Raw genomic sequence first — 26,681 nt, 5'->3', positions numbered from 1 at the left:
TGAAAATGATCACAGAGGTCACTTGATTCAAGGCTATTCACAACAGCCTTGTACCATATGACAAGCTGTGACCAATCACAGCTCTCACAGTATTTCTCAATGGCTGCAAGAATGCAGCCAGAGAGAAAGAGAAATGATTGCTTTTACAGCCTTTATGGGTGTAAAAGCAATCAGTGTAAAAAAAGAAAAAAAAATCTTCGTCAACCTCCACAAGTAGTACAGTGTCACTATGGTGACACTGTAATGCTAGGGTGACAGCATGTTAAAAACAAAATCATAAATAATAATACAAAAAAAAATAAAAATGTAAAAAATGTTTTTTAAAAATTATAATTTTTGGTTATAAACTAATTTTGGTTATTTTTTTTTTTACTAAAAAGATAGATGGATACATTTTGGCCAAGATTTCTGAAGAAAGATTATTTATTTGAAAAATGTTATAAGAAAAACACTTTTTTTTCAAAATGTTTGGACTTTTTCATTTATATAGCAAAAAAATAAAAATCTCAGTGCGGAATAAATACCACCAAAATAAAGTTTTATCTGTCTCAAAAAAATGCTAAAAAATTCATATGAGTACAGTGTTGCATGACCGCGCAATTGTCATTCAATGTGTGATAGCACTGAAAGCTGAAAATTGGCCTGGGCAGGAAGGGTGTGAAAGTGTCCGGACTTGAAGTGGTTAAGGCTTCATGTACACCAGCCTACTCTGGCTGCTGGGAAGGTCAAATCACGGCAAAAAATGTCCAGGAGAGGGAGGTTTAACCTCACCTAAATGCCGCAGCTTCTAAACTCTGCTAAAAGCCTACGTGCACGTGGACACACAGGTTTTTACGGAGTTGAGTTTAGGAGCTTTGGCAAAAAAATGCCCAAAGCTTCTAAACTCAAGTTTAGCAGCTGCTTGTGTACATGAGGCATGAATCTTTAAAAGAATCAAATATATTTTTTATTTTATATCATTTGTATAAAATTTTTTTTTTTGCAAATAAACATTTACTAGAGGTCTATAATCACAAATCAAAGGTCAGCTTTAATAGTGTGTCAGAAATTTTTTATTGAATTTCCAATTGCTGTTGTGGTTCTTCAAACATTTACCTTACTAAACCTTACTAAACAGATGCTGGACTTACAAATGTTTTATACTTTATATTTTTAGTTGCTAGACATACCAATATCACATATTTCAACTGCTGACAATATAATATTTATATATGCACCTTACATTACAGTACCTTGAAAAAGTATTCATACCCCTTGACATTTTCCACATTTTGTCATGTTACAACCAAAAATGTAAATGTATTTTATTGGGATTTTATGTGATAAACCAACACAAAGTGGCACATAATTGTGAAGTGGAAGGAAAATGATAAATGGTTTTCAAAATTGTTTACAAATAAATCCATGAAAAGTTTGGTGTGCATTTGTATTCATTCCCCCGGAGTCAATATTTTGTAGAACCACCTCTCACTGCAATTTTGGAGATGTTTGTACCAGCTTTGCACATCTAGAGAGGGACATTTTTGCCCATTCTTCTTTGCAAAATAGCTCAAGCTCTGTCAGATTGGATGGACAGCGTCTGTGAACAGCAATTTTTAAGTCTTTGACTGAGCCATTCTAACATATGAACACGCATAGATCCAAACCATTCCATTGTAGCTCTGGATGTATGTTTCGGGTTGTTGTCCTGCTGGAAGGTGAACCTCCACCCCAGTCTCAAGTCTTTTTGCGACGCTAACTGGTTTTCTTCTAAGATTGCCCTGTATTTGGCTCCATCCATCTTCCAATCAACTATGACCAGCTTCCCTGTCCCTGCTGAAGAAAGGCATCCCCACCACATGATGATACCACCATCATGTTTCAAGATGGGGATGGTGTGTTCAGGGTGATGTGCAATGTCTCATCTGACCAGAGCCCCTTCTTCCATATGTTTGCTGTGTCCCCCACATGGCTTCTCACAAACTGCAAACTGGACTTCTTATGGATTTCTTTCAACAATGGCTATCTTCTTGCCACTCTTCCAGAAAGGCCAGATTTGTGGAGTGCACGACTAATAGTTGTCCTATGGACAGATTCTCCCACCTGAACTGTGGATCTCTGCAGCTCCTCCAGAGTTACCATGGGCCTCTTGGCTGCTTCTCTAATTAATGCTCTCCTTACCCAGCCTGTCAGTTTAGGTGGACGGCCATGTCTTGGTAGGTTTGCAGTTGTGCCATACTCTTTCCAATTTCAGATGATGGATTGAACAGTGCTCTATGAGATGTTCAAAGCTTGAGATTTTTTTTTACCATAACCCTGCCTTAAACTTCCCCACAACTTTATCCCTGACCTGTCTGGTGTGTATCGCCACTCTTGTGAGTATATTTCTTAAATAAAATAAAATTATTCATTGTTTATTGAGGTAATGCACAAGGTTTGTGCGCTCTTTCTTTTATCCCCTTCCACAGTTTTATCAAGCTTCCCCAGCTTCATGATAGAGCTGCACAACCTCTGATCACCAGTGGATGAACACACTGTTTGTTATTAATGATCGTTTGATCTGAGCCTTTGAGCGCAGGAGATAATGGATGTTTGGTGACTGTGTTCCTTGGACTTTGTGATGCTTTTTGCTCACTAATGTTTCCTAACAAACCTCTGAGGGCTTCACAGAACAGCTGTATTTATACTGAGATGAAACTACAGGTGGACTCTGTTTACTAATTAGATGACTTCTGAAGGCAATTGGTTCTACTAGATTTTAGTTAGGGGTATCAGAGTAAAGGGGCTGAGTACAAATGTACGCCACACTTTTCAGATATTTATTTGTAAAAAGTTTTGAAAACCATTTCTCATTTTCCTTCCACTTCACAATTATGTGCCATTGTGTGTTGATCTATCAGGAAAAGTTCCAATAAAATACATTTACGTTTTTGCTAAGCTTATATACATCAAATGTGAACATTAAAGTTAATAAATAATGTACAATAATGTAATGTACATAAAGATAAGAGAACCTCTTCAACAATGGTTCACCTTATCTGCCCTTGAAATGCTTTTTTCACAGCAGAAGAACCTAAAATGATTTGTGCATTTTTCTGGTAATCGCTTTCCTATGTAAGGCATTTTCAGAGAAAAACAGATAAAAATTACTACCCAATGGACTTTTAACACAGGAAGCTATAATTTCACATACCACATGCTAATAGTGGCATATGAAGTATTGCTATCTATCAAATGTTTATGTTAATATACTTGATTCCTCAAGGAAAAAAAGTTTCAGACGCTATTACCATCTGAAATGTGTTCATTAAAAAGATTCCTGCTTTAAGGCCTTACATTTCTCTCTTTTGTGTTTATATTTCTGATTTCTGACACTGTTTTAATGAGTGAAAAACTATTTTGAATGCTAAGAATGTTATTGGACTTGGACTTGTTAATGGACTTTAAGTTCTCCTCTTATATTACATTTATTATTATTATTTTATATTTTTTATTATTATTATGTTTTATGTAAGCAACAAATATAATGATGATGATAATAATGATGAATAATAAATAAAAAAGCATTAATAATTAAAAAAGGATACTGAAACCGATAAAAATTCAAAGTATTACCTTTTTTAAAAAAAGGAGTACAGTAGGGTTAAAACCCCATTCCAATTTTCTTTTGCCATCTGTGTCCCATAGGGGAGATCTACCTTTACTTCCTTTCCTGTAGCTATAACAGGAAATAAGAAAACATTCAAAGTGAAGACAGCCCCCTCTTAGACAGTTGTCAAGTGAATAAGTATCCCTATTGGAAGATTTCTCTTCCAGTCATGTTTTGTTGACTCAAACGTTGTTTTCTTTTTTTTCCCCATCTCATTTTCAGTCTCTGACATTGGTCACCAGGACAAATAAAGAGAAACTCCCCCTAGCTGGGGAAGAGATATTAGCAAAAAAAAACTGATTTCTAACCTCTCCCTGCTATGCCCAAATTAACATTTTTAAATAAACGTTAAGGCTTCAATTTCCGGAATTTTTTGTATGGCTCTGCATAGCATAGCAAAGCAGAGCAGAGTAATACAAAGCAGTGTGCTGACACAGTAAAGCACACACACAGCACACTGTAAAACAGCACACAGTTAACTCTTTGATCGCCCCAAAAGTTAACCCCTTCCTGCCCAGTACAGTGCTTTTTATTAGCACTGATCACTGTATTGGCGTCACTGGTGGTGTCAGTGACAGTTAGTCAGTTCCCCCCAGTGTCAGAATGCCCGCCACAGTCCTGCAGTCCCACTATAAGTCATTGACCGCCGCCATTACTAGTATTTAAAACAATTCCAGTATATATACCACCATTTATAGATGCTATAACTTTCACGTAAACCAATTAATTTACACGTATTGGGATTTTTATTTAGAAAATACATGTACATTTTGCCCTAAATTTATGATGAAATTTGATTTTTACATTTTTTTTACTGGATATATTTAATAGCAAAAAGTCAAGAATATTGTTTTTTTCTCAATTTTTTTGTTTATAGCACAAAAAAATGCACAGGCAATCAAATACCTCACAAATAAAGCTCTATTTGTAGAAAAAAAGGGCGTAACTTTAATTTGGGTGCAGTGTTGCATGACCGCACAATTGTCAGTTAAAGTAACTCAGCTCCGTATCGCGAAAAATGGCCTGGTCAGGGGGGGGGGGGGGGGTCAATCCTCAGGAGGGCAAGTGGTTAATGTACAAGTAAAGCCCAACTAGAAGACATTTTGTTTTCTAAAGCAGTATGCATAACCATCTGTTGCATGCTAGTGCTGCTGATCTCCTGCAGCCGCATTTCAGTCACTACCTGTCTACATGCATGTACACCTGCGGTGGTTGCATGGCTTTTAACAGGCTGGTTTTCTGATGATGTCAACAGTGGATCATGCATCCAGGATACATTTTGATATGGCCACATGTAGTCTCTGTAGGAAGTCTGTTTGGCAGGGTGAGTACACAGGAGGACTAAAATACAGGAACAGAGTGTTGTCACCCTATAACAGGAAGTAGCTGAACAAAAACCTAAATGGCAGGATCACTACATATCATTTTCTTTTTAAATTTTTTTTAACTGATTTAAATAAAGAGAGCTTTACAGACTTTTGACACAAAGATATCTTAAAACACTGCATCAGGCATAAAGCTAAACTCAGAAACTATGTATAGTATAACTGTAGAACACTAGATATTATTTGAATAAAAGCTAAAGTTTTAAAAGTTGGCAAAAAACAATTGAAAGATTGAGATGAGATTTATGCGATTTGGTTTAACTGTAATTTGTAGCAAATTCCTATAATTATTTGCATAATTTATTGTTCTGTCACATGTTCTGTCCCCCTTTGTAATGTACAGCGCTGAGCGAACTATTGGCGCTTTATAAATACTGTATAATAATAATAATAATTATTAACCATATAATAACAACAACAGCAATAAAAAAATAATAATAATAATTATTATTATTATTATTATTTTAATATCATATTCCCCAATGAGTTGTGCTGTTATTGTGCTTTAGAATACAAAAATTTGCAATTCGGTAAATTCATGAAGTTTCGAGCCTGTTTGATGTTTTGCCATGTTGGGCCATGGCTGGAAAAATGTTGAGAATCGCTACTATATATAATTCCGTGCCATGCTGATTTCCTGTACAGTGCTACATCTTCAAAACCCAAGATTGACCTTCCAAGCTAGTATGCCTAGTCCCCAGGCTCACATCATTGAGCTTTCATGCTACTCTCTCAGCTTCTGCATCTATGTAAATGATAAATGTTCAATCAATGTATAACTTATGGGGGAAGTGCACAATGGGAGACATCATTAACTATATAAGATGCAAATGTTCCGCGCATTCATGGATCTTAGCTAGCAAAAGAAACCTCATTAATGCCAACTTTCAGCATGTCTATTAAAAAATCAAGGTCTTTGCATAGCTTTGCAGCTGCAGTATATGGGAAAGCCAAAAAGCCAGTGTCATGCTACCTCTGTATTGAGTAGTTCAAATGTTTTTAAAAAAAAATTGCATTGAACAATACCTTTATATAAAGTAAGTAGTAATATTATGCTTTAGTCTGTTCATTTTCTATCTATTCCTATTCCTATCACATTAACTACTTGCCCTCCAGAGGATTTACCCCCCTTTCTGACCAGGTCATTTTTTTGCAATACGACACTGTCTTACTTTAACTGACAATTGTGCGGTCATGCAACCTCTGCGTTTTTTGTGCCATAAACAAAAAAAGACTGCAAATTTTGAAAAAAAAAAACAATATTTTTGACTTTTTGCTAAAAAACATATCCAATAAAAATTGAAAAAAAAAATCACATTCCTTCATAAATTCAGGCCAAAATGTATTCTGCTCCATGTCTTTCCTAAGAAAATCCCAATACGTGTAAATAAATTGGATTACATGAAAGTTATAGCGTCTACAAATGGAAGTATATAAACTGGAATTTTCTTTTATATCAGTAAATGATTAGCGACTTATGGCTGGACTTTGGGACTGTGGGACTGCGGCGGGCATTATGACACTAAGTGGGAACTGACTAACTGCCACTGACAACCCCAGTGACACTAATACAGTGATCAGTGCTAATAAAAAGCACTGACACTGTACTAATAACACTGGGCAGGAAGGGTTAACAGCTGGGGTGATCAAAGGGTTAACTGTATGCTGTGTGTGTTTTACTGTGTGCAGTATGTTGTGTTTTACTAGAGAGGTATGCTGTGCAGAGAGATACAAAGCAGCATGTCCATGCTGACAGAAGAGAGACTTGTCTCTCCCCTGTCAGCTTTGCCCAACGATTGCCGAATGCCAGCCGGGAATTGCCATCTGGGATCCAGTGATTGACATCTCTAGCCGCCAATAATGGTGCGGGTATGGAGGTGCATGTGCCCGGAAATTCAAATCACACACACATATATATATACACATATATATATACAGTATATATATATTTATATATGTGTGTGTGTGATTTTTCGCAGCCCTGCCACCCTGTAGCAGTACTTCTGCTATAGGGCGGAGGGCAAGAGGTTAAACTCATTTCCATTTTAGTTGCATGAGGGGGCTCACTTATGGGCCCTTCTAAGTCAGATACCCTAAGTTCAAAGGTCAGGCAGTGCATTATAATTACTATAGTGAATTCTTGCTTTGACTAACCCAGGTCCACAATCTGCAAACGCACAGGATTTGCTGCAGTGGTGAACCCAAACCTCAACCCTACTAACCAATATCCTATTACATTTTTTTTTTTACTACGTATAATATTTCATGCTTCCTGTCCAATTAATATGACATATATTGCTGAATACATTAATGATTGGATCATTTGAAAACATATAATGGCAGTGTTCAATATATTGTAATAAAAAACAAATTACTCTGTGATTCTGGACTATATCATTAGAAGACTATTGGTATTGATAAAAACATTAACCGTGCAGTGTAATGGCCTATATCCTTAGTATTTTTAGTAAATAGTGTTTTCCATAATACAGTTTTTCCTGAGCAAACAAACTATTTTATTGATTCAAATTGATGGAAGAAAATAATGCCTAATGGTCATCTATGCATTTAATAAACAAAAACATTCTTCCAAGTAGAAAATGAGAACATCTATTGATCAGAATGGCTTTGTTCAAAATACCATTACGAGTACTATGATATTGTGTTCTTACAGATCCTTGTTTAACCCGTTCATGACCAGGGGCAAAACAAACCTTAATGCCCAAGTCCAATTTTGCAGCTTTGACATGTGTTAGTAAAACTGTACAAATCATCAACTACTTAGTGTATCCAGGTGGCTTCTACCTTGCTTTTTTTTCAGGACAGATTTGGATTTTATTTGGCCGGAAATATTGATATCCAGGGGCGGACTGACCATTGGAAACTAGGGCACTGCCCGAGGGCCCGGGGTCAGTAGGGGGCCCCATGAGAGGCCCCTGGTACCTTTTTCATAGGCTTTTTTGAGTTTGGGCAAGGACACAGGGGCCCCATGATCCCCTATTGCCTGGGGGCCCCATGAGTTGTCAGTCCGCCCCTGTTGATATCTTTAGATTATTTTATTATCAAGGGAAAACTAACACTAACTGACATTTATACTGACACTAACTGACGCTTATGCTGAAACTAACTGCCACTTATAGTGACACTAACTGACCATTACTTTGACACTAACTGACACATTGAGGGGAATTTACTAAAAATGGTTCACATAGAATCTGGTGCAGCTGTGCATAGCAAAAATCAGCTTCTAACTTGTTCAATTAAGCTTTGGAAATAAAACCAAGAAATTGATTGGTTACTATGCACAACTGCACTGATTCTGTGTGCACCAGCTTTAGTAAATCTTCCCCACTGACACCTATTTACCCTGCCACTAACTACCACTGCCACTAACTGCCGCCAACACTGACACCTACACTGCCACTTTATTTATTTTTTTTGTGCAGACTTTTCCTTAGGCTAGGTTCACACTTGTGTGGTATTCCTGCAGCTGCATTGCTCACGCACAGCAGCCCATTCATTTGAATGGGCTGCGGTATCCATGGAATATGCAGGGAAGAGTCCCGGAAACCTTTTCAGGAAATGCAGCCACAGGAAACCCGCACTGTGCAGTGTGGTTCCCAGTGCGGGGAAATTTCGCTGTGGTTTCAAGTGCATGGGGGGTGCCATTAGAATTAATAGTATCCCCATACATTTCCTGAGTGGCAGCCCATTTTTCGTAGAGAGCAGGAGCCACATAAGCTGATACTTCCTTTGTAGCACTGGCTCTTGTCCCAGGTGGAGTGATACCACGTGTACTTCACCTCTAACAGCCTGGAGACTGATGCCAGCAGCGTAGAGAGCAGGAGCCACGTAAGCTGATACTTTCTTTGTAGCACTGGCTCTTGTCCCAGGTGGAGTGATACCACGTGTGTTTCACCTCTTACAGCCTGGAGACTGATGCCAACAGCAGCTGCAAAATAAAAAGAAGATGAGTATATTGAGACAACACATACCAATTTAGCTTTTGCCATGGGGTGCAGCGCAGTGAACCTGTGGCTTTGTGGCAGGTTAGCCGCACTGAGATTTAGAATTCTAGTATATCCTGTGGTTTGGTGCACTTTTAGAAAGTGTACCACACCCTCAAGATGTAATAGAAGTCTACGGCAAAGCACAGCTAACCAGCAGGAAAACCACAACCACACATCAGTGTGATAGCAGCCCTATAGGAGGCTCATTACTGTAAGCTCATGTTTACATTTGGGTTATGGGGGACACTAAAACTTCATGTGACCCACGACTGGTTACCAAACCACTTAGGTGGCCCTTGGTCTTCAAAGGGTTGAGCATCCCTGTCCTAGGCAATTATAGCAGAAGTGGAAGTGGGTACTTGCTAAAACTAGGTACCCACTCCCCCCTCCAAAAAAACCCCCTCCAAAGTGGGAGAGGGAGGGGGAGGAGATGTTCAAGCAGAACGTCCCATTTAAGGTGAAATTCAGCTTTAACTGCTTTATAAATATGCCCCCAAAAGCCAATAAAACAATCCCAGTAGAATAGTGCTTATCACTGGTGACTTGCAGCAGTCATCTAGCTTTGGCCTTTGCATGTAGTCATTGCGCTGACAAGGCTTTGTCCCTAATTTCCTCTCATATATAAAAACAGAATGTTAGGTTCATTGCATTATGACTAGATTGGCTCAGGTGTTCATGATGATTATGTGGCTGCGAGAAGATTATGTCATAAATTGAGCAACATAAAACAGCAGCCTCATTTGGAAGCAGAGCTGACGTGATTGATTCTATGCACTTTGAAAAATACTGTGTAACATGTCAGTGCAATAGAATAAAAAATGAATGAAAACAATGAAGAAAAAGGACAGTCTAGTTCTGTTTTGTATTGGCTTGTTGGCACCTCATTATGTAAAAGATATCAGTATCACATCAGATGAAATTATCATCTCGTTGGGAACAACAGTGTAGGGGTTTTGCACTGGCTTGGCGGCACATCATTATGTAAAACAAAATCAGCATCACAATGGATTAAAATATCATCTCCCTGGAAAAACAAAACTAAACAATAAGTAGCAAATACGGCAGTTTAGTGATTTTACTGTGTATGTCATAAATGTATATTAATCTAATCCTAAAAATACTGAGATTGCTTGGATTTAATTGAAATATGTGACAAGATAACATACTGCAAATGCAAAATGTTACTAGATAATATACAGCTATCTGTGCCTTTTATTAGGATTTGCTTGACATAGGAATTTCAGAAATGTAATGGCTAGAAGGGGTAGAAGGGTATTATAATATTAATAGGAGCTTTGTCTTAGTGTCACATTATTGAACCTTCCATAAATAATAATTTACAACACATTACTATAAATATTAATTTACAATACATTAGTGGCTTGAAAACAAAGGTAAGTAAAGTAAAATGAAAATCTGTTTAGAAGTGGATGGCACAGTGCATAAAGTTATAGTTATAGTTAGTTATAGTTGCACAGATTTGTATTTTTAATATTATTATTAATAATAATAATAATAATAATAATATTCAGTATTTATAAAGCACCAACAGTTTGTAGAGCGCTTTAATGACCATGAGCAGAAATAGCTGTGATCAACAGTTGAGAAGCCACTGATTGCGGCTATTCACAATTAGTTACATAGTTAGCCTGATTAAAAAAGACACGTCCATCAAGTTTACCATTTTAAAGGGAGAAAAAAATTATATATATATATTTTATATATATATATAGATATATATAAAATATATATACACTGTATATATATATATATATATATATATATATATATATAAAATCCTATGTGCACAATTCTACACCCACAGTTGATCCAGAGGAAGGCAAAAAACCCCAATAAAGCATCATGATACAATTTCCTCCAGCAGGGGAAACAGATCCTTCCTGATCCCCCCAGAGGCAATCGAATATTCCCTGGATCAACTTTTATAAATGTTAGTATCCAGTTATATTCTGTATATCCAAGAAAGAATCCAGGCCTTTTTAAAAAAAATCTACTGAGCTGGCTCGAACCAACTCTTGAGGGAGTCTACTCCACATTTTCACAGCTCTTACTATGAAGAAACCTTTCCGTGTTTGGAGATTAAATTTCTTTTCCTCCAGATGTATAGAGTGCCTCCGTGTCCTCTGTGATGACCTCAGGGTGAATAGCTCTACCGAGTTCACTATATGAACCAATGATGTATTTATACATGTTGATTATATCCCCCCTTATGTATTATACATGGAGATCATATCCCCCCTTATGTATTATACATGGAGATCATATCCCCCCTTATGTATTATACATGGAGATCATATCCCCCCTTATGTATTATACATGGAGATCATATCCTCCCTTATGTATTATACATGGAGATCATATCCCCCCTTATGTATTATACATGGAGATCATATCCCCCCTTATGTATTATACACGGAGATCATATCCCCCCTTATGTATTATACATGGAGATCATATCCCCCCTTATGTATTATACATGGTGATCATATCCCCCTTATGTATTATATATGGAGATCATATCCCCCTTATGTATTATATATGGAGATCATATCCCCCCTTATGTATTATACATGGTGATCATATCCCCCTTATGTATTATATATGGAGATCATATCCCCCTTATGTATTATACATGGTGATCATATCCCCCCTTATGTATTATACATGGAGATCATATCCCTCCTTATGTATTATACACGGAGATCATATCCCCCCTTATGTATTATACATGATGATCATATCCTCCCTTATGTATTATACATGGAGATCATATCCCCCCTTATGTATTATATATGGAGATCATATCCCCCTTATGTATTATACATGGTGATTATATCCCCCCTTATGTATTATACATGGAGATCATATCCCCCCTTATGTATTATACATATTGATCATATCCCCCCTTATGTATTATACATGGAGATCATATCCCCCCTTGTGTATTATACATGGTGATCATATCCCCCTTATGTATTATACATATTGATCATATCCCCCCTTATGTATTATACATGGAGATCATATCCCCCCTTATGTATTATACATGGTGATCATATCCCCCCTTATGTATTATACATGAAGATCATATCCCCCCTTATGTATAATACATGGTGATCATATCCCCCCTTATGTATTATACATGGTGATCATATCCCCCCCTTATGTATTATACATAGAGATCATATCCCCCCTTATGTATTATACATTGTGATCATATCCCCCCTTATGTATTATACATGGTGATCATATCCCCTCTTATGTATTATACATGGAGATCATATCCCCCCTTATGTATTATACATGGAGATCATATCCCCCCTTATGTATTATACATGGAGATCATATCCCCCCTTATGTATTATACATGGAGATCATATACCCCCCCCTTATGTATTATACATGGTGATCATATCCCCCCTTATGTATTATACATGGTGATCATATCCCCCCTTAATCTCCTCTTCTCAAGAGAGAATAAATTCAGTTCCTCTAATCTTTCCTCATAGCTGAGCTCCTCCATGCCTCTTATCAGTTTGGTTGCCCTTCTCTGTACTTTCTCCAGTTCCCCAATGTTCTTTTTGTGAATTGGTGCCCAAAACTGAACTGCATATTCCAGATGAGGTGTTACTAATGATTTGTACCGGGGTAAAATGATATCTCTCTCTCTGGAGTCTATACCTCTTTTAATACAAGAGAGGATTTTGCTCGCTTTATAAACCGCAGCTTGGCATTGCATGCTATTCTTAAGCTTGTGATCTACCAGAACTCCCAGATCTTCTCCACCATTGATTCCCCCAGTTGTACCCCCCTAGTATGTATGATACATGCATATTCTTAGCCATGTGCAGAACCTTACATTTATCAACATTAACCCTCATTTGTCACATAGCTGCCCAATTAAACAGAGCATTGAGGTCGGCTTGTAAATTGGAGACATCCTGTAAGGACGTTATTGCACTGCACAGCTTGGTGTCATCTGCAAAGACTGAAATGGGATTTTTAATCCCAGATCCTATATCATTTATAAATATATGAAAAAGTAAGGGTTCCAACACTGAACCTTGGGGTACCCCACTGACAACCCTAGACCATTCAGAGTATGAATCATTAACCACTACTCTCTGAATACGATCTTTTAGCCAGTTTTCTATCCATTTACATTCGGATTTTACCAAGCTTGTAGACTCTACCTTACACATTAGCAGTGTGTAGGGAACTGTGTCAAACGCTTTTGCAAAATCCAAGTATACCACATCCACCGCCACCCCCTGTCCAAGTATACCACATCCACCGCCACCCCCTGTCCAAGTATACCACGTCCACTGCCACCCCTCTGTCCAAGGTTTTGCTCACCTCCTCATAAAAAGAAATCAGATTTGTTTGACACCTTCTGTCTTTCATGAATCCATGCTGTCTGTTGCTTAAAATATTTTTTTCCAGCAAGAACTCTGAATATGGGTGTAACATGTACTATGTTACGAAAAGTGAACTTATCCTTTAAATACCACCAAAAGAAAGCTGTATCTGTCTCAGATAAAAGTTACATTTGGATACAGTGTTGCTTGACTGAGTAATTCTTATAAAGAAAAGTAATTGTGCTTGTGGAGAAAATGAAATATAAATAAATAAACAAATGTAAAAGCTGCTAGCACACCATGCGACTTTTATCACAGCCAAAGCAGAGCTTGTTGTGACGTCATCATGCCTACCAGAAGTGAGCCGAAATCGTGGTCTCTGTGGAAATTTGGTGTTTTTATACAATGCCAGGTGTATTCTTCTTTTCTGGCCACTTACCTGCATGCATGGATCCTCTGGTTTCTCCTGGTAGACAGTGTTCTGTTCCCAGGGAAGTGACAATTGAAGATTGGTGGTGAAAAGTTGAAAATTGGCCTGGCCAATAAGGGGCTGAAAGTGTTATTGAAGTGGTTAATGATGTATTGCATAATACAGTGCAGTAACCCCTCAATCACCATTTTGTCCTGTAACTGAAGTACCCTGCCATTTAATTTATAGCTATGATTTACCTTTTTATATTGTGCAAAGTCCTAATTTGCCTACTTCTGCCATGAATAGACTTTAAACGTGACATGCAGGGCTGTTCTGCAGTGGGAACGCAGTTCCGGTACCTCTAGCACTGAATATATGCAATGGCAAGGGGTGTGGGGTGTGCTGGAGGATCTATTGATGTTGGCTGTTGGGGGATCTATTGCCACTGGTGGGAATCTGTATTTGTGTGAGAGTCTATTGTTGGTGAGGGATCTATTGTTGCTGGGTTGTCTTATGTTTCTGGTAGGGATCTACTGTTAACAGAGAGAAAGTACCCACTTCCACTTCTACACATTTTGTATGGCTCAAATTGCACCGCGTCCGCACCAAAAAAGTGCAGGACCCCTTTTTTGGTCCGCACTAGAATCGGATTGAATGGGTATTCACACCCATGTGATCCAATTCTGCACATCTCACCGCATTTTGCGAACCGATTTCAGGGCGTTGTTAACTTAACATACACACCTGCAGTGGTTCACATGAACGGGGTGCGATTGTGATGCAGTGCGGAATTCACACAGAAACGGCTGCAAATTCCAGACCGCATCAGGCTTAATGTTTCTAAATGATTGAATATTACAGATTGTACCGGATAGACTTACATTCTGAGCTTTTATTGTTTTAAGAGATGATTGTAGCCGTATTAGTGCATTTGACAGAAACAATTGAGTACTGTCCGTGATACTGTTTTTATTATTATTATGTTAGTATGTTAGTATTATGTTAGGTACGTTAGTGCAAATAAAAAAAGTATCACGGACAGTACTCAATTGTTATTGTTTTAAGAAAAATGTATTTAATACATTAAGTCAAATTAGCACTGCGTCATAATACCTAAGGTTATTCTTGCTGGTCCAACCATGAAAGCAGTGCAATGCGTACTCATTTAATTTTTAAAGGGCATTATTCAACAGGCTCTGCTATACACATTCTGTATCTATCGATTAGTGTATACAATATTATTGTTTACAAAGAGTTCTTTTCCTTTGCTGAAAATAAATGCTATTTTCAAGGGAGCATACAGCATAAGGAAAGTAAAAAGGAAATCTGCATGCTTAATACATAAATTGATTTATAATTCAACTTGATGGTTTGCAGAGTATAAAAACGCAAAGGTTGAAAAGAGCCTGAGGGTGGAGATTAGTACTGCTTCTCAGCAAAAAGCTGACCTTAGAAATGTATTGAGTGTGTACCTTAATTACACAGAAAAAAAAAAAATCACACTGCGCAATCAACCTACTAAAAGATGTGTGAACTTCTCAAAAAAAGGAGCTACATCCAAATCTGTCTAGTTCATTTTGGCTAAGGCTCGGTTCACGCTGCCGTGACTTGAGATCCAACTTGTGAGACCCCAAGTCGCATGACATGTGCAATCCCATGTTAGTAAATGAGAGCTGTCTTAATTAGCACTACTGAAGTCGCTCCGACTTTAAAACAGGTTCCTTTACTACTTTAAGGCGACTTCTATCCAACTCGTGCCCATAGACTTTAATGGAAGTTGCCTCCAAGTCAGATCCTCATTTACAGGTGAAACTCAAAAAATTAGAATATCGTGCAAAAGTTCATTTATTTCAGTAATGCAATTTAAAAGGTGAAACTAATATATGAGATAGACTCATTACATGCAAAGCAAGATAGTTCAAGCTGTGATTTGTCATAATTGTGATGATTATGGCTTACAGCTCATGAAAACCCCAAATCCACAATCTCAGAAAATTAGAATATTGTGAAAAGGTGCAATATTCTCGGCTCAAAGTGTCCCACTCTAATCAGATAATTAAGCCATAACACCTGCAAAGGGTTCCTGAGCCTTTAAATGGTCTCTCAATCTGGTTCACTTGGAATCACTTCTAAGTACAGGAAGGGGGTGAAATAAAGACAAAGGAAATATGGGGGACAAAGTGGCTTCTCTCCGACAGTAAGAGGACAAGCCAGAGAGGGATAGAAAAAAAAGCACCAACAAAGACAACGAAGTCTCTCCTTGAGCATATGCTTATCTTTTTGTGCTTCACATATAAACACAAGTTTTGAATATTATAGGCCTTTAGGAAGAGATTTAAGAAACTGAAAGCTATGACAGAAGGTACATTTGAGGCCCTCTCAGAAGATGATAATAATGCATTCTTTGTACGAGGAGCATTCAAGCCAACACGGGACTTTCTCCTGCAGTAAGAGGACAAGCTGGTGAGGGCTAGAAAGAAAAGCACACAGAAACTTTAGTCAGTAGTTCTCTTCCCTCTGGACAAAAACAAGAAAAGAAAATGGTGTAAGGGATTTGCAGTAATTGATCTTCACTGATCTGCTCTTTAAGTATATAAGATCAACATGCTAAGCTACGTTGTTTTGTTTTTTTAATTTCTATAGATCATCTTGACAGTTAATCAATTTAATGTTCATTTTATTTCCAAAGGGGATGAAAATATGCGCAGTCGCTTAGTTCCCTATTCAGTTCTATTTAACTACATATCCAGCCAGTTTCCTGATATAAGTAACATGCCTACAGTGAAGAGCTGCAAATGAAGATTTACTTATAGAGAAACAGAAATTATTTAGAATATATAAAATATATTTTAATCACATCAATACCAGCCACTTTCACCTCCTTCTTGCCCAGGCCAAATTTCAGCGCTGTCACACATTGAATGACAATTGTATGGTCATGAAACACTGTAACCTATATATGAAATTTTTAGCATTTTTTTCCACACAAATAGAGCTTTGTTTTGGTGGTATTTAACCACATGCCGCCCAGCCACTGTAGAAATACAGCGGCAGGGCGGCACAGGCAGGCAAAACCACGTTTTAAAACGTGTGCTTTGTAAACAGGTAGGGGGCACGCGCGAGGCGTGCCGCCGCCCTACCTGTCCCGCCGATCACAGCCGTGGATGTCAGTCACCAGGTCACAGCCGATCGTTACCAGCTATGTCCCAGCGATCAGCGGCAATAGCTGACAGAGAGCACAGCTGCAGTAGCTGTGCTTTCTGTCAGTTCCCTGACAGCTCCAGGACAAGCTGATCGGGACAGAAGAGTTTCTCTCTCCCAATCAGCGGTGTCCCCTGCAGTACACACCCCCACCCCCTAGTAAACCACTCCCCCTCACACAGATAACCCTTCCCTGAAAAATAAACTTCCTCTTCCTCCCCAGTGCCATTAGTACAGTGTCAGTGTTTTTTTTTTTGCACTGATCACTGTATTGGTGTCACTGGGGATGTCAGTGACCCCAAGTCAGTACCCCCCAATGTCAGAATGTCTGCCGCAGTCCCACAGTCCCGCCATAAGTCGCTGATCGCCGCCATAAGTCCCTGATCGCCGCCATTATTAGTATAAAAAAAACCTAAAATCCCAGTATCTTTCCCGCCATTTGTAAACGCTATAACTTTCACGTAAACCAATTAATTTACATGTATTGGGTTTTTTTTTAAGCAAAGACATGTCGCAGAATGCATTTTGGCAGAAATTTATGACTAAACTTGATTTTTACATTTTTTTTTACTGCACATGTTTTATAGCAAAAAGTCCAAAATATTGTTTTTGTTTCTCAAAATTGTCAGCCTTTTTCTTTATAGCACAAAAAATAAAAACTGCACAGGCGATCAAATACCACTGAAAGAAAGCTCAATTTGTGCGGAAAAAAAAGGATGTAAATTTCATTTATGTACCATATTGCATGACCGCGCAATTGTCCGTTAAACTAGCGCAGCGCTGTATAGCAAAAAAATGGCGTAAATTGCAGTATCTATATCATAGTTTGTAGACGCTATAACTTTCACACAAAGCAATCAATATACACTTATTGGGATTTGTTTTACCAAAAACATGTAGCAAAATACATTTTGGCCTAAATTTATAACCAACTTTGAGTTTACTATATATTTTTTATAGCCGAAAGTACAAAATATTGTTTTTCTTCAAAATTTTTGGCCTTTTTTTGTTTATAGCATGAAAAATAAAAAGCGCACAGGTGATCAAATACCACTGAAAGAAAGCTCTATTTGTGTGAAAAAAGGACATAAATTTTGTTTGGGTGCAGCGTTGCATGACCGCACAATTATTAGTTGAATTAGTGCAGCACCGAGTAGCAAAAAGAGGCCTGGTCATTAAGGGGGGTAAATCCTCTGGAGGTCAAGTGGTTAACTACTTTAACTCTGCCCTATAGCAGAAGTGCTGCTACAGGGCCGCAGGGCTGCGCAAAATCACATAAATATATATGTAGAGAAAAGTCTGTTACTAATAACCTGTTCATTTGGCACCTTTCCAGATATTTTCATAAATAATAACTTTATTTTTAAATGTTTCTTCCCTGCCCTCTTGGCGACACTCCCTCTGGCCGCCAGTAATCTGCTAGATTGAATGACAGAATCATTCAACAAAGCTACCTGTGAGCCCAGGCTGTCGCTGATATGCTCCCTTGGGATGGGTCATCACGCAGCCTGAACTTATAATTCTAGACTGGGGGGCATGCACACATTATTCTGTGAGTGCCACTTAATCCAAGAGGAAAGACCACCCATGACCAACACTGGAGTAGAAAAGGAAGGATCCATTTCATCACAGGACTGGCCAAAAACTTGTAGGAAAAAAGGTAGAAAAACAAATGGTGATGAGACTTCATGGATGAAAAGTGAGAGGGTAAAGGGTGCGGGGAGAGACAGACTGGAGACCAAATTTAAGGTCTTGATACTTACTGTAATTTGGTTTGAATCTGCCGTTCAGTTTCTTTCATCTTTAAAATTTTCATCAAATAAAACAAAATAAGTTGTATTTTATTTTGAATAAAATGTAATAATTTTTCCTAGAGATGTACATGACCGAAAAACATGTTTTGTTTCAGATTTTTTCGTTAAGTTAATAATTTTGCTTCATCATATTTGCTATGTTAGAATGATTCATTTTCAGAATTTGCTTTGTATATTCATTATTTTCAAACTGATTTGACATTCAAATTTTGAGATTCAGATTTCAAAAGACAGCTATATTTGTTCTATTTAATTATATTTTTTGTAGTCTATTCTATCCTTTTATATTCTATTCCATTCTTTTATTAACTATTCTATTCTATTTTATGCTATTCTATTCTTTTATATTCTATTGCTTTATTGTCTTTTCCATTTTATTCTATTCTTTTATATTCTATTCTATAAAGTAGCCTTCCATGAAAGTAGAAATCATCATCTTATTTCAATTTTAAAGCTTACTGTATTTACAGCAATAGATTTCCATTTCAAATTTGAATTCATTATCAAATTCTAATTAATTTTCTATTTTTTTTCATTTTCAAATTCAAATTTATATTTGAATTTGAATTTGCATTATAATTTATTTTGGATTCGTTGAAATTCATTTCTATTGTGCTTCGGAAATTCAGATACAAAATCAGATAAAAAAGTTTGGCTAAAATTTGATTTGCAACAAAATTAATTCACATGTCTAATTTTTCCCACCATAGTAAATGGCTTAGAGTCTCTATTGGTCACCTAAACAATTCTCCAAGCAAAGATTAGTGCTAATATCAACACCTGCATAAGTTCATCATTGCTGTCCTGGGTTTCTTAGATGGGGATACATTTTTGTGACTCCCTCCTGCTCCTAAAATGTCCACATAATGTTGAAGGGCGTATGAAGGTCACTTTTACAGATACGATGTGCTATTAAAATTACCTTTACATTTAAAAATTTAAATTTTCATGCTGTGAACAGATTCATTTTGATTTTCTATACCTCGGTTCAGCTTTCCTATATACAAGGATTCAGTTGGAGGAGTTGAGTGTGGCCTTTCACTTTTGACTTTGAAAATTAATCAGAACAGCAATACCTTTTTAGAAATGCATAAGTGAAATCACAAGAAGAGATCATCAACCTCTTCAATAAAAAAAGGAATTTTTTTTTTTACCTTAGGTTGAATTTGTACATGACTATGCATACTTTTAGGCATATGTCTCCTATGTTAAATGTTAAAAATAATTGAAATTTCACCTAGGTTATCTTTTACTTGTAGCAAAAGTTGGGATGTAAAACTTAACGTTATGTATTTTTTCCTGGGTAGAAAGAATAGGGATTTCACATATAAAAGCTAACAAAATAATCTTTATTTCTTTATTAGTCACATAATGCTAACGGCTTCTTCTTGCTGTGCCTGTTAACCAAGGAGAGCTTAATACTCTTCAGATTAGAATTAAGTATTTTCATGAAATATTTCGAGAATTTTTTTTTTAAATATATATTTTCTAAATATATAATACATATTTAACCAGTTGCCGCCCGGCCGCCATCTAGCTATAGGCAGCTCGTATGGCGTCCTTTCAGGAACGCGCATTGTGCATGTCATCTGTTACTGGCTGTGTACCTCGGACACGGACGATGACAGATCTTTTGCCCTTTTGCCAATACCATGTGACCAATCACAGCAGGTCACATGACAGTTGTATACAATGGATGGCTTCCTTTCATGCCATCCATTGTATACAAGTGTGTCTAGCTGTGAATGGTCAGAGCAATCACATGCACAAGCTGGGCCAATCACAGTCCAGCTGTGTCATGTGATTAGCTGTGGCCAAATCAAGCTAAACACAAAAAAACCCCTGAATGAATCAATTTCATTCAGGTAAATGCTTGCTTACAGCAAAGTAATTCTTTGCTATAAGCAATATATGCAAATAAAGGAATGCGCTAAATAGTGAATAAACAACAAAAAAAATTAAATAAAAATAATAAATAATAAAAATTCAACATAATGGCCATGATTATATAAGTCCATCCACCAAAATTGATTCTGCAATCTTTTATAAATCAAACAAAAAACACCGTGCAAAGAATCCAACACCGAATTAAATGGATAAACTCACCAGAGCTATATGCTGATCAAATTATAAATCAGCAAAATAGCATTTGCTCTGGGAGCAATGATCTGCAGAAGTATCCAAAGTAGGGAGCAATATACTGCAAGTAGCCAATCAGCACAACATGCAACAGCCTTAGCAGCAGGTAGTCATCATGTCTCCATAATCATAGGTAATGCTCGGGGAATCAAGAAGAATATATTGGTGTAGTACGTTTAAAACAAATATGCTTTATTTAAAACATTGGGTATGCACTCACAAACAGGGTGTTCAGCCGACACCAGCATTGATAGCCTCGAGAAAGTAGGGACGCGCATCGCTCGTCTCGAGGAGCGTCCTGGCGTCACATCCACTAAGCCCCTTCCTACACGTTTCGTCATCCGATGTCCTCACCTATTTGTCAGTTTTTAGCCATGGAGATAGTTTGTGATTTTTATAGCCTGCGGAAGACTGTGTTAGGCACACAGGGTTCATTTCAGTGCTGGCTGGGAAAACCAGTAGCGCTGATGGCAAGAAATCTACTTTACCTGGACAGCTAACCAAATGTCCTTTACTGCACAACTTGCAAAGAGGGATCTGTGACTATTAACAACAAATCTGAAGTCTCATCCTCTGTACCTGACTTCTTGTCAACAGCAACCTCTGCAATCCAAGAAGAACTCTGGGATAGACAAAAAAAATTGTACACTCCCCTACACAAAACACAAATCAGTTAATACAATTTTTAAAATCCTTACCATTTAGGAGAAAAGTCCATTTGAATTTTCATGACCTCATCTCTGTAATTCAAAAGATAACAGCATCTGCTCTGCCATGGAGGAGGTGTAACAGCCAGGATTACATCATATCCTCTCCTCTCTCTCTGCAGTAAAAGGAAACTACAGTTCCCCTCAACCAAAGGGAATTGTAGTGAATATGGGCTGGTACACTAGGCCTGTACATGTTGAATGTGTTTGAAAGTCTCAGTCTGCCCACCACTGTAAGTAGGGGTGAAATACATCACTGTTTCCTGGAGAAAGAACTACAGAAGGGATGTGCCAAAACCAGTGGCTGGGAGAATAGGAGGCATAGCAGCTATCGGCCTTACAAACAGGAAACCAAAGAGAATTAGTGGTTTGATTTGAAAATGAATAGGCTATTTCAGAGCAACGACTGAGAGAACCAGAAGATGGATGACATATTCAATGAAGGTAGGAAAGAAGTTTTTGCCCAGAGTGATAGATTTGTGCTACTGTCACATGTACACAGATTTTATATGTTTCATTTGCCTCAAAGGTCTCCCTTTAGTGAGGCCTCCTTTAACCCCTAGGCCCCATAGAAGCTTTGTGGGCTGCTATGGCTATTAGGCATCTATGTGAGTGGTGCAGCTGTAGGACCCACACATCCCACACTGGCAGTGGCAACCACCCACACAGAGAAATGCAGGACCCACGGGCGGACACCAGTAATCCGAATGGCACGCTGCCCTCACTGGAAATCACAACCGTACTGGGAACCTTGGTTCCTGTGAGGGTTGCAGTTTCAAAAATAGTGCAGCGACTTCTTTCCTGCATGTCCTGTGTCACGACAGCCCATTTAAATAAATGGGCTCTTGTGTCCACTCAAATCACGGCCCGCAGAGCCGCATAGGTGTGAACCTAGCCTTATTATGATATTGGTTAACACTCGGTGCTCAGGTCTCTACTTACATTTTGCCTGCCCTGGATTCTCCTTTCCCCCCTCATCAACATGCTCATTTTTCAAAATAAAACCTTTCATTTTCATGAACATACTTCAGACGCAATTACATTATCACTGGATCTTTGTACCTCTCTATGCAATGCAGGGGGATGATGGCTGGTGGGAGGAGTTGAAAAAGTGCTGTACATAGCTTCTTGAAAACATCACTGCACCCTGCCTCAGTAGTCCTCTAAAGAGACCTCAGCCCTGATGCAGAAAGTGGACTGGCTTTTGGGAGAGTTATGCAAAAAAATAGAATGCATTGATGGATGTAAGTCTGGAGAAGGGGGTGCTCCTAGCAGGGGTGGACTGACAACTCATGGGGCCCCCGGGCAATAGGGGATCATGGGGCCCCTGTGTCCTTACCCAAACTCAAAAAAGCCTCTGAAAAAGGTACCAGGGGCATCTCATGGGGCCCCCTACTGACCCCGGGCCCTTGGGCAGTGCCAAATGGTCAGTCTGCCCCTGGCTCCTAGGCAGACGGCAGACTGAACTCCAATGAATGAAAGGGATGGGCTAGATTATTATTATACAGGATTTATATAGCTCCAACAGTTTGCTCAGCGCTTTACAAAATGAAGGAAGACATTACAGTTACAATACAATTTGGTACAAGAGGAAAGTAAGGCTGGAGAGGAAAGAGGTAGACAATTCTAGATGTCCTCCAGCCAGAACATGAAGGGCTCTGTTTGAATTACTGCAGCTTGGAAGGCACAGTGTGAGAATCTCAAGTGTGCATTGAAATCAGAGTAAGCATTTTCAGTACAGCAGGGGGGGCTGTACAACTGTGCAAAACTGAAGGTAAGGCTTGAGTTCCACTTTAGGTTTATAAAAAAGATTCTGTCTTTTTCAATAATGTGACTAAGGAAAGCACTAACAGTGTTTTCTCCACAATCCACGTCCTGATAATTAAATGTGCTCCAACAGCATCTTACATAAAACTGGATGTGGTTTGCAGGTCAGAAACCCATGGCCACTGTACGCATTATCACCACTAACATATCGAGAAATACATAGTTCTTAACCTCCCTAGCAGTATGACTATGTCCATATTTCTGTGCTCAAAGCGGTAAATTTTTTTGCATGGAAATATGTATTTTTTTTATTGTAGGCCTGTCATTTTTAGGAATAACTCACTGAAATCTGTCCGAACAAGAGTCTAGTAAACATCCCGGGTATGTTACAATTTGAAACACGAAATCATACATTATAATTTAATAAATAATCATAAAAAATTATAATATAATAAATTTAATTCAATAATATAATCAAACCAAAAACACCGAAATTTGAAGTTCGCACATCACTGAGCAAAGTCGCAGAATCGTTTTCAGTGTCTGATGACTAATTTCCCCACGAATCATTATCACTAGAGATGAGCGAAGTATTCAAAAATTCGATTCGGCTGATTCGGCGAATTCGAGGAATAAATTTGATTCGAGGCGAATATATTCGCTGCGAAATTAACTTATAAAAAGGGTGTTTCTAGGCTTCAGAGAGCCTTTATATTAGTGCAGAACACTGTACCCTTAATTTAAATGCCCTTGGAGTATGCTGGGGAAGAGAAATAATACTGTCAGTCAGTATGACATGCAGATGAGTGCCGTCGATCTTAGAATCACCGCACACTTCACTCATTTGGGCAGTCACGGGGCCAAAAACAGAGTGTGGAGCCACAGTGTGGCGGTGGAGGCAGCAGCAATGGGAGGCCATACAGCACCCTATGACAAAATGGAACCCACCAGCAGTGTGAGGAGACCTGAAAGTGGCACATGGCAGAGTGTGGCGATGGAGACAGCAGCAATGGGAGGCCGTACAGGGACCCATGAGACACTCTGGACCTGGCAGCAGCATGAGGAGGCGGTACAGGGGCCCATGACAGATTACGGGCCTGGCAGCAGCATGAGGAGTCGGTACGGGGGCCCATGGCAGATTACGGGCCTGGCAGCAGCAATGGGAGGCCCGTAATCTGCCAGCACCCTATGACAAAATGGAACCCACCAGCAGTGTGAGGAGACCTGAAAGTGGCACATGGCAGAGTGTGGCGATGGAGACAGCAGCAATGGGAGGCCGTACAGGGACCCATGAGAGACTCTGGACCTGGCAGCAGCATGAGGAGGCGGTACGGGGGCCCATGGCAGATTACGGGCCTGGCAGCAGCAATGGGAGGCCCGTAATCTGCCAGCACCCTATGACAAAATGGAACCCACCAGCAGTGTGAGGAGACCTGAAAGTGGCACATGGCAGAGTGTGGCGATGGAGACAGCAGAAATAGGAGGCCGTACAGGGACCCATGAGAGACTCTGGACCTGGCAGCAGCATGAGGAGGCGGTACGGGGGCCCATGGCAGATTACGGGCCTGGCAGCAGCAATGGGAGGCCCGTAATCTGCCAGCACCCTATGACAAAATGGAACCCACCAGCAGTGTGAGGAGACCTGAAAGTGGCACATGGCAGAGTGTGGCGATGGAGACAGCAGCAATGGGAGGCCGTACAGGGACCCATGAGAGACTCTGGACCTGGCAGCAGCATGAGGAGGCGGTACGGGGGCCCATGGCAGATTACGGGCCTGGCAGCAGCAATGGGAGGCCCGTAATCTGCCAGCACCCTATGACAAAATGGAACCCACCAGCAGTGTGAGGAGACCTGAAAGTGGCACATGGCAGAGTGTGGCGATGGAGACAGCAGCAATGGGAGGCCGTACAGGGACCCATGACAGATTACGGGCCTGGCAGCAGCATGAGGAGGCGGTACAGGGGCCCATGACAGATTACGGGCCTGGCAGCAGCAATGGGAGGCCCGTAATCTGCCAGCACCCTATGACAAAATGGAACCCACCAGCAGTGTGAGGAGACCTGAAAGTGGCACATGGCAGAGTGTGGCGATGGAGACAGCAGCAATGGGAGGCCGTACAGGGACCCATGAGAGACTCTGGACCTGGCAGCAGCATGAGGAGGCGGTACGGGGGCCCATGGCAGATTACGGGCCTGGCAGCAGCAATGGGAGGCCCGTAATCTGCCAGCACCCTATGACAAAATGGAACCCACCAGCAGTGTGAGGAGACCTGAAAGTGGCACATGGCAGAGTGTGGCGATGGAGACAGCAGCAATGGGAGGCCGTACAGGGACCCATGACAGATTACGGGCCTGGCAGCAGCATGAGGAGGCGGTACAGGGGCCCATGGCAGATTACGGGCCTGGCAGCAGCAATGGGAGGCCCGTAATCTGCCAGCACCCTATGACAAAATGGAACCCACCAGCAGTGTGAGGAGACCTGAAAGTGGCACATGGCAGAGTGTGGCGATGGAGACAGCAGCAATGGGAGGCCGTACAGGGACCCATGACAGATTACGGGCCTGGCAGCAGCATGAGGAGGCGGTACAGGGGCCCATGGCAGATTACGGGCCTGGCAGCAGCAATGGGAGGCCCGTAATCTGCCAGCACCCTATGACAAAATGGAACACACCAGCAGTGTGAGGAGACCTGAAAGTGGCACATGGCAGAGTGTGGCGATGGAGACAGCAGCAATGGGAGGCCGTACAGGGACCCATGACACACTCTGGACCTGGCAGCAGCAAGAGGAGGCGGTACAGGGGCCCATGGCAGAGTGGCGAAGCGTAAGCAGCTTAAATTGAAGGCCATACAGAGGCCTATGTTAAAAATAATAACATGTTTGGGGCATGATTCATGGCGGATTTAGTCAGTTGTGTCAGGAACTGGTGGTTTGAAATCCAGACTAATCCACGCCTAATTCATTTTCACAAACGTGAGTCTCTCCACACTTTGGGTGGACAGTCGTGTCCTCCGCGGAGTTACAATACCTCCTGCCGCACTAAACACGCGCTCCGATGCCACGCTACTGGCCGGGCATGACAGCCTTTCAAGGGCAAATTCAGCTAGTTGGGGCCAAAGGTCAAGTTTCGTTGCCCAGTAGTCAAGGGGATTGTCTACCTCGGTTGGCAGGGTGCTGTCCAAGTAGGCCCAAGCCTGTTGTTTGAGGTCCTGCTCCAGGTCCACCTGATGCTGCTGCGGCTG

Source organism: Staurois parvus, unplaced genomic scaffold (genome assembly GCF_062004578.1).
Source record: "Staurois parvus isolate SC_StPar_1 unplaced genomic scaffold, SC_StPar_1.0 ptg000135l, whole genome shotgun sequence".
Classification (NCBI taxonomy): Eukaryota; Metazoa; Chordata; class Amphibia; order Anura; family Ranidae; genus Staurois; species Staurois parvus.
Note: the sequence above shows the minus strand (reverse complement) of the source record.